The sequence below is a fragment of the Diabrotica virgifera genome, chromosome 4 (genome assembly GCF_917563875.1).
Source record: "Diabrotica virgifera virgifera chromosome 4, PGI_DIABVI_V3a".
Lineage (NCBI taxonomy): Eukaryota > Metazoa > Arthropoda > Insecta > Coleoptera > Chrysomelidae > Diabrotica > Diabrotica virgifera.
The window spans coordinates 3,049,866-3,064,953 of record NC_065446.1 but is presented as its reverse complement, the minus strand read 5'-3'; the positions used below and the strand labels follow the sequence as shown (position 1 = coordinate 3,064,953).

At 32.1% G+C, this 15,088-nt stretch overlaps 1 protein-coding gene across 7 annotated transcripts in view; it reads left to right on the top strand.

Annotated features, from left to right (window-relative positions):
* Positions 1-15,088, top strand: part of LOC114332991 (multiple C2 and transmembrane domain-containing protein) — a 309,140-nt gene that overhangs the window by 64,799 nt on the left and 229,253 nt on the right. The window lies entirely within an intron of this gene.

Below are 15,088 nucleotides of genomic sequence, written 5' to 3'. Positions count from 1 at the left end.
TTTTCATAAAAATTGGTGAGTAGTTAGAAGATACTTCAAGGAACAAAGGTGACGTGAAGCCAACTTGCGCTTTTACCCTGGGGGTGGATGCCACCCCTTCTCAGTGGTGAAATTTTTTTTATTAAAACTAATACCAGAAATCGATAGAGGGGCAACTTCTAAGCAAAATTTGTTATATAAAGTTATTAACATAAATCAATACTTTTTGAATTAATAAATCAAAGATTTTATTTTTTCTTGAAAAAATGCATCTTTTAAAGCTGTTTTTCACGTATTACTCAAAAACTATAAGCTTTTGTAAAGAAGTTATTATTACCAAAATTAAAGATAATAAAAAATTTAATACACTTCTCCCACTTACAGAACTAAACTAATGTTATTTCACAGTGAGTTATGGGTAATTGAATGTATATTTTTTTTTCGACGAGTACTCAAATCTAAGTATTCAAGCTTACATAACGGGAAAACGATGCATTTTATAGAATATACTTGTTAAACACTTCTCAAAGTACTTCGGAATATCTATCAAATGAGCTCCAGTAGAAGTTAATAGCATCAAAATTAAGCAAGTTATGAAGAAAATAAGAGAACCCTTCCGATTTTTTTAGGAAAAAGTGAAAAATAAAACATACGCCATTTCCACAAAACTTAAAATTTGTAGTAATCCTCACAAGAATTTCTTTAGGTTAAGATAGTTAATGATTTCAACAATTTTGACCGGTTTAGAATGCATATTTTTGAAAAAAATATATAATTTAAAAAATCAAAATTTTTAAAATTATCGTACTTTTCATTTTCTTTTGATAATAACTCCAAAAATACTCAATATACGCAAAAAATTATATATAACTAAATTTTAGTTTTTTCTGTTCTAAATGCTTTATCCATTTTACTATTTCCATAAAGTACAAAATAACCGAGATAGAAACGTTTAAAATTTCAATTTTGCTGCGAGAACCATGTAACCGGGGCCATTTAACCTTTTATTTAAAAAAAAATAAGATATTTCAAAGACTAATTTGACGTTTTTTAATAGCTCTTAGAATCAACTTTTAATTAGTTTTTAGATCAACCTAATATTTTAAAAATTAACGGAGTTATTTACAAAAAAAAAAACAATAACATTATTTGGAAAAATTTTACAAAGATAAATTTTGAAACATTTTTGGTGCATAAATGTTAATGCATAATTTTAATTAACTTTTTCGAGGGCTTATTTGATAGATATTTCTAAGAACTTTGACTAAAAAAAATGTTTAATACGTTTATGTTATAAAATGCACCATTTTCCCGGTATTTTAGCTTGAATACTTAGATTTGGGTACTCTACGAAAGAAATATATATTCAATTACCTATATCTCACTTTTTCTTAACATTAACACTTAACATTATGAAAGGTTTTTCTAGTAAGGAGTTTATTTGATTTTTTATTAGCCTCAAATTTGATAATAGTAACTTTTTTGTAAAAACTTATAAGTAGTTTTTGAGTTGTTTATGAAAAAACGGTTAAAAACCTGCATTTTTCTCACGAAAAATAAAAATTTTTGATCTTTAATAATTCAAAAAGTTTTGATTTATTTTAATAACTTTATGTAACAAATTTTGCATATAATTTGTCCCTCTATCGAATTGTGGTGTTATTTTTAATAAAATAATTTTCACCCCCGAGGAGGGGTGGCATCCACCCCCAGGGTAAAAGCGCAAGTTGACACCATGTCACCTTTGTTCCTTGAGATATTCTCTAACCACTCACCAATTTTCATGCAAATCGATGGAGGTTCAACGAAATCGAAGGTAATAGCTCATATCCACCTTTAGTGACTGCACTAGAACGCAACTCATAAATATTTGCAATATTATTGCCAAGTCTTCTACTTTAAAATGTATAATATATGTCTAAATTGCCGATATAAATGAAGCCGCTTTGAGCGTCGAAACGTTAATAAAATCATTTTTTTTAGTAAAAGTGTGGCTTATTTCCCATCAAAACTAGTTAATTGCAAAAAATGCCACAAGAAAATAGCTTCAGAACAACATTTTGTAATATTATTTGAAAAAAATTATTTGAAAAGAAATTGAAGATTAGACCTGTAGAGGGAGAACTACTGATCACCCACTTTACATAAATTAAATTAAAACATTTATTTTCTATAAGTATTTTCTACGTTATTATACGGAGTAGAGGCCTGGACACTCTCCAAACCTTCATTAACCCTCGTAAGGCGGTGCTTAGATTCTTACGTAAACAACGGTACGGGGTGCTTTTGCACCCCATCTGTATATCCATTTTTTTTATATGTGAACGTCGGGGAAATTAATTTGAATGATAATTAGCACTTATTTATTATAGTACGAAACAAAATTTTACAAAAAAAGTACTCATTTCTTCTTAAAAAAAAATTATTATCGTCGCAAGACAAACACATGAAATTTTTCACAGAATGAAAAACACAAAGTTTTTACACATAATACAGTTATGCCGGGACTTTCGGTCTTTTTTCTCTGACATAAGTAACACCGACCTTGTCCTGTACCTCTGTTAGCTCCAGGTGGTCCAATTCAGGATTAGAAATTTTCATCATTTGCACCCAAAAGTCATTTTTTCAAAAAAGCACGTAAACGCAAAGAGTTTTAAATGCTGAAATGGGTGGAATACGTTTAGAATTAAATTTAATACGAATAAAAAAATGGACAAAAATCAAAAAAAATTATTAAAAAAGATAGGCGAGAAAAACTAGGTCTGCCTCACGAGGGTTAAGAAAATTCGAGGCATTCGAGATGTGGTGTTACAGACGCAATTTAAGAATTTCGTGGGTCGATCTTCGAAAGAAAACAACCACAAACGATGATAATGTTTGTGTTCCTTTCCCCTTGACCAGATGAGCAAATAAATCACTAAGTCTGGCGTCTACTTTTACAGTTTTAAGAAAAACAATTTCGAATGCATAGCGAGCTGTTGACACAATAACTGTCCGATAAAGTACTCAATTAATGAGGGTGCAGCCTGTTGCACCGACAGACGAAAAACAGATGTGACAGGGCCAAGCCATGTCTCTTAACATTTTGTATTTGAATGACTAACGCTGTTTCGTTTTTGAGAAAAAATATTAAAATTAAAATTAGCAAAAATAGTAATTAAAGCGTATCGCTATACATACTTCGACAGTTTGGATTTAGTTCTCCTCGGTATACACCACACACAGCTCTGAAGACGCTGAAAAGCAGAAACCACTGTCAGCCAATGTTGGTACCCCCAATCGAATTTAATGTAAAGCTGTCTTTCCTTATATTCTTAGAATTTATAAGGCCTTATCTTTGTTCTAATATTATATTAAACATTACATATGATAATGAACAACTTTGTACCACTCCTTCCTTGATCTCAAGGCTTTTTGTTATAGGTATTTATCTTGCTTTTCTCTTCTTGAATTTATCGTCTAAGAATAGAATGAAGTCTATTTTATTTTCTGTTTTTCTATTTGAAGGCAGCCATGTAATGTCAATTTATCTGTGATAGACCTGAATCCCGCGTACCAAAAAAAGGTTGACTAATAGCAAGCTGAACATTTGTTATACCTATAGCTTAACGGTGTCTAGTCGGACAAACTTTCATGTATGAGAACACAGGATCAGGGGAAGTTTTAATTGTGGAACAGGTTAAAAATTTGGCAAGTAAGACTACGAAAACGTTCCATGTATTTTGTCGGACAGAACTTCCAATTGATTTGTTACCCTTTCATTAAACTCTCATGCAAAAATCAGACTGGTGTTTATCACCAAGTGAGCATTTTAATGCATGGAACACGAAGAACATGTCTAAAGGAATCATGTTGGTTAATAATAGCAGTTTGATTTTTGCATGAGAGTTTAATGAAAGGGTAACAAATCAATTGGATGTTTTGTCCGACAAAATACATGGGACGTTTTCGTAATCTAACGGTCCAAATTTTGAAACTATTTCACAATTAAAACTTCCCCTGTTCCAGTGTTCCCGTACATCAAAGTTTTTCCGACTAGACACCGTTAAGCTAGTAACAAATTTTCAGCTGATTATTAGTCAACTTATTTTTGGAACGCGGGATCCAGGCCTATGAGTTTTTATCAAGTAAAGTACTCATACAAATAACTTCTGATTTTTATGAGACTAGAAAGCATTACACCTTTAATCTACTTTTACGACTAATAAAATTTTAAGTTACTTTCTATAATTAGAAATACTACTCAGTGATAATTGTTGTAATAATTAGTTATTACTTATTTAATTCTGTAACGCTTACGTGGCCTTACTATTGACATTTTTATTATTAGACTATTAGTAACATTAGTTATACTTATTTGTAATAAAACACTATTTTTGCGATTAAGAGGAAACAGTAGCGATCAACAGGTAGCGAAAACGCGTTCTAAGATTGCGGCTGTAATTTTGAATATTTTTTCGAGATATTTGGCACACGTATTCGTAATATAATAAAGAATGGCGGTACAGAGCCCAATTTGAAAAATATATTAATATGTGGAAATTACTCTGTAATCAAATACAAAATTAAAAAAGCGAGCCTGTACCGCCATTAAAACGAACAAAAAAATACACTTTCTTCAAATAAACTTTTTTATCCGATAACTAGATTTTGTGTCATTTTGGAACTACTAATGAAATAAAAAATTTTAGTAGTTCCAAAATAACACAAAATCTAGGCATCGGATAAAAAAGTTTATTTGAAGAAAGTGTATTTTTTTTTGTTCTTCTTAATGGCGGTACAGGCTCGTTTTTTTAAATATTGTATTTAATTACAGAGTAATTTCGACATATTAATATATTTTTCAAATTGGGCTCTGTACCGCCATTCTTTATTATATTACGAATACGTGTGCCAAATATTTCGAAAAAATATTCAAAATTACAGCCGCAATCTTGGAACGCGTTTTTGCTACCTGCTTCGCTACTGCATCACCTTAATAGAAAAGTCTGCGAAGAATAACAACTGGTTTTATAGTAAACAATTTATAGATTTACAATCTGATATATTTACGATCATCACGTATTGTATATCACAAGTACAAAACACATATCTTAAATAAAATCATCACATTATTATTTTTAAATATATTGCAACGAGTATAGATATCGGCCCAACCAGTCTAGGCACCAGGTAACTGTGGACTTTTCAATTCTGATGGGCAAATCCCAAAGTATTTCGTATGTATTTTGGCTGCTAATTACCAATTTCGAGGGCGGATTTCGATCCGATTGGTCAAAAAACTGTTAAGACCGCTTTACAGCTTGCAAGAAAACTTGCTGCAATTTCTTGCATGCAAGACTTTCATGCAAGTCTATTGCATAGTCTTTTACAGCTTGCAACCCGGCTTGCATGCAATTTGAAAGTTTTACCCTTAACCTAACTTATAAACTTTTGTTTTTTTTTAATTACTTTATTGCTGTTTATTTAACTTGGTAAATTTCGAAATACCAAGACTATCAGAAATAACCAAATATAAAAGGAAAAATGCGGTAGCAGCAACTTTAAGTACTATTATTACTGCAGCCAGCCTTTTAGTCACTAATTTAGAACGCCGAGATCGGACATGGTGAGTATAAGATCTTTTAAACAAGAAGAGGGGTAATAATGTATCTCCAACAGAAGAATTTATCCAAGTAGATGATGAAAATGACTCTAATTTTCTAGGAATGAATGTACATTTTAATAAACCCTTAAGAAAAATTGAACAATTACAAAGAAATCTATATTTCGAAATACTATTTCTGCGAAACACAAATTAATTATTATCCTAAGGTATTTAGCTAGAGGAGGGAGAGAGCTTCCGTAGCTTAATATACAATTTACAATAATTATAGAATCTCAGAAAGTGCCATTTCATTATTCATTCATTTCCATCGTTGATATATTTCACAAACAGAAAACAGCTGATCGGCATGTATTCGTGAATCCGTGTCGTCAATGACATTTGATATTGTGGAAAAATCAAATTCCCTAGACTTGCATGAAAACTTGCAGAAAAAATGGCACCAAACCGATTATCGCGCAATTGCAAGAAGTTGCATGCAATAATCAACTGACGACATACTGCGCATGCCTTTAGGCAACTTTCTTGCGTCTTGCAGGTAGAATTGCAAGCTGTAAAGCGCCCTTTATAAACAATTTAATTGCTCATAAATTTGTTTATAAGCTTCCAGCTCGTAAACTAGAGCTAAAAAAATTTCAAATAAAATTTGTCTCTTCTAAAAATCAAAGAAAAAGTCATTCTATACACCTTTCTATAACCTTTTGCTTTAAACTAACGTGGAAATACTTCATTCTAGGCACTGAAGATGTTCTGTTTAGAACGAAAACGTTTTGCAATCCATGACATTTTATAGTTTTAAATAAACGATTTTATACCAGAATACATCTCGAAGTTTTTACTTCTGTATTGGTTTTTTAAACTATGGTATACAGCCAACTATTGGGATTTTCCCATTGATTTTTCATTCTATACACTTAAATACAATAATTAGAACTTAAGATATTGTAAAATTAGTGCCTAATGCAAATTGCAAAATAATTATTTTTCGAAGCCTTTTCAATCAAAACTCGGCCTCTACGCATGCAAATGAGCTTTACAAAGTCTCATCTTAAAGCTTAATTCATAGGCTTTCAAACAAAGTTTGTCAAATCACTTTATCTTTATTTGTATCATTACAGATTACAGTTATACCCTAACCCCCCTCTGTGGCTCAGTGGTAAGAGCGTCTACCTTTGGATCGAAAGGTCCGAATGGTCGTGAGTTCGAATCCTACCAGGGTCAGAAATTTCTCGTTTATTATAAATTAATAATTGAAAATAGTTTCTATCCTTGTGAGGTGGGTACTCACCGGAGGGACCGCAGACGTTCGGATACAATTAGCGTCTCTTTGCAAAGACAATGACGTCGACTTTGCAAAGTAACAAGACACTTATTCCACTACACATTACTCCCCTGAGTTAGTGATAAGTTATAGTCTAAAAAATCATTATGAAATTGACTGGCCAATTGGTTGTGAAAACCAGTGCCAATAAAACACAAAACACACACACAGTTATACCCGTTTAAAATTATAATTTTCATAAAACATTTGCAAGATTTATAACAGCCTTTTATTACATATTTTTAATTTTATATAACTTAACTCAATCCAAAAAAGGCTCCTGGACATGACCTCTGGAAAAATCCTGCAAAACCTATCTAAGAAAACAATCATGGCAATAACACATATTTAATGCAATACTTCCGTATGCACATTTTCCCAATCAGTGGAAAGTAGCAGAGATCATAATGTTACAAAAACCAGAAAAAGACCCCAAAGAACAAAACTCATATAGACCCATTAGTCTCTTACTTATGTTATCTAAGCTATTTGAAAAAATGTTTCTACATCGATTAGAACCAATAATAGAAGAAACAAGAAATTCCAAAACACCAATTTGGGTTCCGTAGCAAACATGGAACAATAGAACAAACACATCGTATAGTCAAACAAATCAGCAAACATCTAGAAAACAAGAGGTACTCTAGTGCAGCTTTTATAGATATCAGCTAAACATTCGACAAAGTGTGGCATACAGGACTCCTCCATAAGCTGAAGAAAAATCTTCCATATCAATATTATTTAAAAAGACTAAGTTTTCACTCTAATGGCGTATAAAACAACATAATGCTATTCTACATCCCACCAGAATGAAAACAATGGGAACCTTCTCTGGTTACACCTCCGAGGCTTCTACAATTTGCAAGCCATACGGCTCAATATTATTTAATTATAAAATCGTATCTGACAGATCGCTTTTCATTAGTAAAACAACAAGATGCTCGCTCAGAACTATTTAAAATAAAATCCGGTGCCCCACAAGGTAGTGTACTCGGTCCCTTATTATACCTATTATTTACTACTGACCTACCTACAACTAGATTGACATTAGTCGCAACATTTGCAGATGACACAGGTATTACCGCATCTCAAACAGACCCCCAAAGAGCTTCGCATAACTTACAAGCCCACTTAAATAAAATAGAAAAATGGTTAAAAAAAATGGAAACTAAAAGTCCGAATGGTCGTGAGTTCGAATCTTACCAGGATCAGAAATTTCTCGTTTATTATAAATTAATAAATGAAGATAGTTTCTGTCCTTGTGGGATCGGTACTCACCGGAGGGACCGCAGACGTTCGGATACAATTAGCGTCTCTTTGCAAAGACAATGACGTCGACTTTGCAAAGTAACAAGACACTTACTCAACACACACACTACAAATTATACCTGAGTTAGTGATAAGTTATACAATTACGTGGCTAAAGGTTCTAGTTCTAAACCAAGGCCAGAGTCAGAGAAAAAAAATTTTGGTAAATTTTTCATAATTTTTTGTTGTAACATTCAGATATATTTTAATTTTTTTCTTCTGTTATTGCATTTTAATATTCTTGAACAAGGAAATAAACGTTTCCAAAAGCTTGAATATTCAGATAATAGTGTACTTTGTTAAAGCCCCAGTTTGACTTTAATACCCAAACAATAATTAGTGAACGCATAGTCAATTAATTTTTTTTAAATTGTTTTTTATAACCATTAGATCGAATAACAATAAACTGTTTTCTGTAAAAGCCCAATTATAGCTGATTTTCATTGGAATGAAAATAATAGATAAGCATGCGATTTAAATGCTAATATACTTTATCGATAATCAATTGACCCAAATTGAATTTCAAGATCCTCCCCTATTCTTTACCATAAGTTTTAGTGGAATCAAATCTCTCATAATTAATTCATTGTTAGGGTTTCCTTTATTTTCATTACTTGATATAAAACGAGTCATTAGAGCTTTAGTAATTTTAAATAAGAATTAAATTAGTATAATTAGAATAATTAGTGTTTAATTTTTAAAACAACCTGCAGTTAAATATGTAAATCTTTCTTTAATGGGTTTGGACTGTTTGATCCATTCAGCCACGGTCAATTAGGAGTACTCTGTAATAAATATTTCCTCTTCTTCATGTGTCTGGTTTGCTCCGAATGTTGGCAATTAACAGGGCCCCCGCTACCATATGTGCAAAGTGTGCAATGCACACGGGCGCCTTCCTTTAGGGGCACCAAAACCCAGGTTCAAAAATGGCAAAAAAATTTCCAAAAAAAAAACATAAATTAATTTTAAAATAAACGTTGAGAAATTAAATAGGATTAGGTATAAATACACACGAGATTTTATGAGTACATATTATCATCCAAGTATTGCGGATGATGCGGATCCATGCGGGTTCCTATTTGCGAGAACATGACAGAAATCAGGCGGTAGTTTCTTGGTTTTTCCTGTGTTTATAATCCTGCTGCTAATCTTGAAGAACGACTGACACTGACGATCAGGATAATAAGGATATCGACTCCAATGATTTGTTTAATAAAATTAAAACAATTAAGTTGCTTTTCTGTCTCGAATGTCTCGAATTTCCTAAACCTGTTGTCCGATTTAAGTGATTTTTTTAATACGTTATAGTATTCTTTAACAATATCGCTGTAATAATATTGTTGCTAGACAGGTAAATTGTCATTATACCGGGTTATACCGGGTGTACCAATTAAACTGTGATTTTTTCTCAAAGTTCGTGTAACCCTGTGGAATATTCTAACATTTATAAAATACTGAAATTAAAACCCTATTGCCTCATGTTTTTTAACATTCTGTTGATTCATTCGCTTATGTTGGATAATAAAAAAGTTCGGTACTTTAACAAATAGCCTTGATTTTCGTCAATACAGGGTGTTTTTAAATAAGTATGGCAAACTTTACGTTGTAATTCTGCATGAAAAAATTATGGACAGTTTGCTTTATAAATGTTTGTCCGTAAATACTTCGTTTTCGAGATACATGGTATTGAAATTTTTCTTACAAACTGACGATTTTTTCATTGCTCTAAAACCGGTTAAGATATGCAAATGAAATTTGGTTGGTTTTAAGAGATAGATAGTTATTGCACTTTTTTGATGTACAGTTAGGAATTTAATATTCACCATTGGCGCACATACGGGTAATATGACCCTTATTATACCACCTACAAAACCTACCTTACAAAAAATAAATAAAAAACATGATCCAAAATGACTTAAGGGGCGCAAAATCCCTTTTTGCACACAGGCGCCAGTAGCCCTTACGGGGGTCCTGGCAATTAACACGGCTATTCTGACTTTGTTTAGTGTTGCTATTCTCTTTCGACTAAATCAGCCTGTTCTTTGTCGTAGCTGGCGGTTTGGGATTAAAGGTTTTTTTAAGGCTAATTGGTATGTCAAAGTCAGCCTTATTCGACGGAGTAGGTTAACGGTTTGGGTTTGGTTATCTTTCTTTATTATATGTATTTATTTTCAATTCCCCTTCTAGCAAGGAAAGCTAGAGCTGATTTAAAAGTTCTTTGGCCTCATCTATCCTATCAGCTATTAGTACACTATCATCTGCAAACCTCAGATGGCTAAGCTTTTCTCCGTTTATGTTTATGTCGGTCAGTTTTGCTCTTTTACATACAGAGGGCTGGAATAAGTATTACTCCCCCTTATTAAATTATTTATTTTTAGTACATAAGCAAAACTCTCAGACAAATCGATTTTTAAAATAATTATAGTATATTATAGCATCAACGGTTCGAACTTTACGCGATCCCTCTTCAAGTGGTAGGCATAACTTTGATTTTTTTTAAATGGGAAAGTACGTCATATCACACCTCATTTAAAAGCTTCTGAAATACTGATTACAAAAAGGTATAATACTTTAATACTTTTTGAGAGGGTAGGCAAAAATTTCGACCAAATTCTTTTTAAATACATTCATTTTTTTAGAATCCTGAGAAAACTAATAAGTATTTTTGAAAAATTTAAACGCAGAATGAATTATTATAGTATTCTAGAGAATAAAAAGTTCCTGAAAACTTCTATAATGTTTATTTTAATAAGTCACAGAGGTCAAAAAAGAGAAAATTTAGTCTGATTTTTAATTTCAAATAATATAATTCAAAACAAACTTTTTGTTTATTCTAAGGGACTTTCAGCCCTCGGTAATCATGTAGTATTTTATTCTGCGTTTAAATTTTGTAAAAATACTTAGTTTTCTCAGGATTCGAAAAAAAATTAATGCGTTTAAAAAGAATTCGATCGAAATTTTATGCCTACGTTCTTAAGGTGATACAATAGCGATCAACAGGTAGCCAAAACGCGTTCCAAGATTGCGGATGTAATTTTGAATATTTTTTCGAGATATTTGGCACACGTATTCGTAATATAATAAAGAATGGCGGTACAGAGCGGCCCAATTTGAAAAATATATTAATATGTGGAAATTACTCTGTAATTAAAAACAATATTAAAAAAACGAGCCTGTACCGCCATTAAGAAGAACAAAAAAATACACTTTCTTCAAATAAACTTTTTTATCCGATGCCTAGATTTTGTGTCATTTTGGAACTACTAATGAAATAAAAAATTTTAGTAGTTCCAAAATGACACAAGATCTAGGCATCTAGGCATCTAATGAAATAAAAAATCTTAGTAGTTCCAAAATGACACAAAATCTAGGCATCGGATAAAAAAGTTTATTTGAAGAAAGTGTATTTTTTACGTTCTTCTTAATGGCGGTACAGGCTCGTTTTTTTAATATTGTATTTAATTACAGAGTAATTTCCACATATTAATATATTTTTCAAATTGGGCTCTGTACCGCCATTCTTAATTATATTACGAATAAGTGTGTCAAATATCTCAAAAGAATATTCAAAAATACAGCCGCAATCTTGGAACGCGTTTTGGCTACCTGTTGATCGCTACTGTTTCCTCTTAAAAAGGATTTAAGTGTTATACATTTTTGTAATCAGTATTTCAAAAGCTTTTAAATTAGGTGTCACATGATGTACTTTCCCATTTAAAAAAATTAAAGTTGTGCCTGTCACCTGACGAGGGGTCGCGTAAAGCTCGAAACATTGATGCTATATATTATGAGTATTTTAAAAATCGACTTATCCAAGCGTTTTGTTTATGGACTAAAAACAAATAAGGTAATAAGGGGGGAGGGGTAACACTTATTTCAGCGCACTGTATATTCAAAAAGTGTAGTGAACAGTTTCGACGATTTGTGTCACGATGACGTACTCCGCACGTTGTGTCGAAAATTTCTGGGTTTGATGATACCCTACTCTGACACTGGCTGTTGCGTTTTGGTATATGTGTGTTTAATTATATGTAGTTATATACCGATAGTCAATTAGGCATTCTGTCAAGGTTTCCAACATTTTTGTTGATTTATGATGTCAAAGGCCTTTTCATTGTCCACAAATATTAAAGCTAATGGTTTATTATATTCATTACATTTTTCTATAAGATTTTTTATTACCAGTAGGTAATTGTTTGTTTCGTAGCCTTTTTTAACTAAAAAATACTTATATAACTAATAAAAATAACTCAATAATATATAAGTAAGACTGCCTCAGCAACGTCCATCTTTTACAGATACGATTTTAAAACAATAATTACTGATGGAACGTTAAAACGTTCGCTACGAAGTACGGAACAAGGTTCGGTTCGTTGCATACTTCAAGACGCAAGCAGCAACGTCGCGAACTTCTGATGATCGCTTCGATGTTCACCACGAGGTTCTTTACGGCCTTATGAGCCTGGATCCATCTAAAGAGATGCATCGTGCAATAGATATACTGGAAATGATTGTCGACTGATTTGGAATACAACTATTATGAACTTTACCATACCAGACATTACCATATTTGTGTTCAGCACTGGCGAAAAGTCCATGTAACCACGATTACCATTGGAACCAGTTATATCCTCGCTGTCACTCGGGACCGGCTAGTGTCTGAATCTATATCAGTAGCCCTGTTACCAGATTTAAATTTGGTTACAGTACCTATAAAAAGTGTGTGTGCAGTTAACCACGGATGAGTGTCGCTGCGTAATCGATCAACTACTTGAAAAGTAATTCTCCTTGTATAATTTTGAAGAAAAAAATGAGATTATTGAAAATGAAAGACCTATTTTAAACAATTTAAAAAAGGAATAAAAAAAGTAGTTCGATATTTTAAATTAAGTTGGTACAGTGAAAATCCTTGGTTATGTTGTTGCAAGAAAAATAGACTGTATTGTTCTCCATGTCTTTTGGTTTCTACAGAAAAATGGGTGGACCAGTCACCAGGTTCACGATTTAAATAGTTTTAGAGTTTTAAAAAGGAGACATGAAATTTCTCCGTTACCTACATTTAAGATGTCTACCAAATTTGATTCAGTTTGGCAAAACAAGAATCGAAGTTCTCTTAACCAAGCTTTTAATGCAATTATTGCTAAACATAATGAATTTGTTAAAAAAATAGATAGGTGTATCCTTAACACACTTATAATAGATACCGTATGTTTTTGGCCAAACAAGAATTAGCGTTTCGTGGTCATTTTGAGAGCGACGACTCTGACAATCACAGGGAATTGTTAACATTAATTGCCAAAAAAGATCAAAAATTTTGCCAACATCTAGAAACATCAACTGTTTTTTGAGAGTTTCAAGTGATATACAAAATGATATTATTGAAGCTATGTATATATACATTTAGTCATATCTTCATTTTTTTAAATAAGATTTTTTGCATCTGGTTTTGGTAACACTTTAGAAAAAGTCACGCGTTACCACTGGTGTTCAGCGACCTTGAAAATCCTTGTTTAACAAAATTGAACTAATTCCTGTCGAGGTTTTCCTAGTTTCAAATTTTGCCACCATGAATTTTGTTCACTAGCTTTCCTGATACTTTCCCTATTCGAATTATTAAGTTTCATAGCGATTCATTTTGCTGTCGAAAATTTGTAGGTTTTGTACTGTTCAGTGCTTCATTGCTTCGCCTAGAGATCAGTGATTATGGCTCAATCCCATCTAAAGATAATAACTGCGGTGCAAAAAAAATGATCCACTAAAAATTTGGTCATTTTTGATGTTTCGAATTTCCTAAACCTGTTGTCCGATTTAAGCGATTTTTTACCACTGGCCACTTTTATTCTGGCACTAGACTGTTTTTAACTGATAAAACGGCATAACAACGCTTCGTTTCCTACTGACAAAACTCCTTAACGACGTGAAATCTCAGCGACAAAATTATGGCAGATCCGTCACGAAAGTGTCTGGTAATAACAAATAAATAAAGACTATATTTCGTTGATATGGTGCATTAATTGTCTCGTGAAATAGTCTTGTCGAAAATCATTCGAGAGAAAATTATTTCCGGCAAAATTTTCTCCTGGTTTCATTCAAGTTCGTTGCCTTTTGGTAATTTTCGCTTATGAAATTTTGACAAAATCACTCGACTGACGTCTCGTGATTTAAGTCAAAATTTAATTCGCGAAAATTGCCAGGCAACAAACTTTCATACCAGTCGAAAATATTGCCGGCAAAATGTTCTCTCTTGTGATATTATATACGACAATATCGTTGTAATAATATTGTTGCTAGACAGTCAAACTGTCATTGTATACCGGGTGTACGAATCAAACTGTGTTTTTTTCTCAAAGTTCGCATCACCCTGTGGATTATTCTAGCATTTATAAAATACTAAAATTAAAACCCAACTATAGCCTCAGGTTTACTTAACATTTTTTCTTTCAATTCATTCGCTTATGTTGGATAATAAAAAAGTTAGGTACTTTAACAACTGGCTATGTTTGTCATCAGTACAGGGTGTTTTCTAAATAAGTGCGACAAACTTTAAGGGGTAATTTTGCATGAGAAAATAATGACAATTTGCTTGATAATCATATGTCCGCAAACGCTTCGTTTCTGAGATACGGGTTGTTCAATTTTTTTTACAACCTGACGATTTATTTATTGCTTTAAAAACCAATTAAGATATGCAAATGAAATTTGGTGGGTTTTAAGGTACTAGTACACTTTAGAAGACCAAAAGTAAGCATGTTTTCAAGATTTTTTTTCTCAGAACCTTTCTTAAAAATGAACATAAAACTTTTTACAAGTTAATATCTAACTCTTAGAGAATACAAAATATATATCTTTTTTAATTTATGCACGTACACTAATAC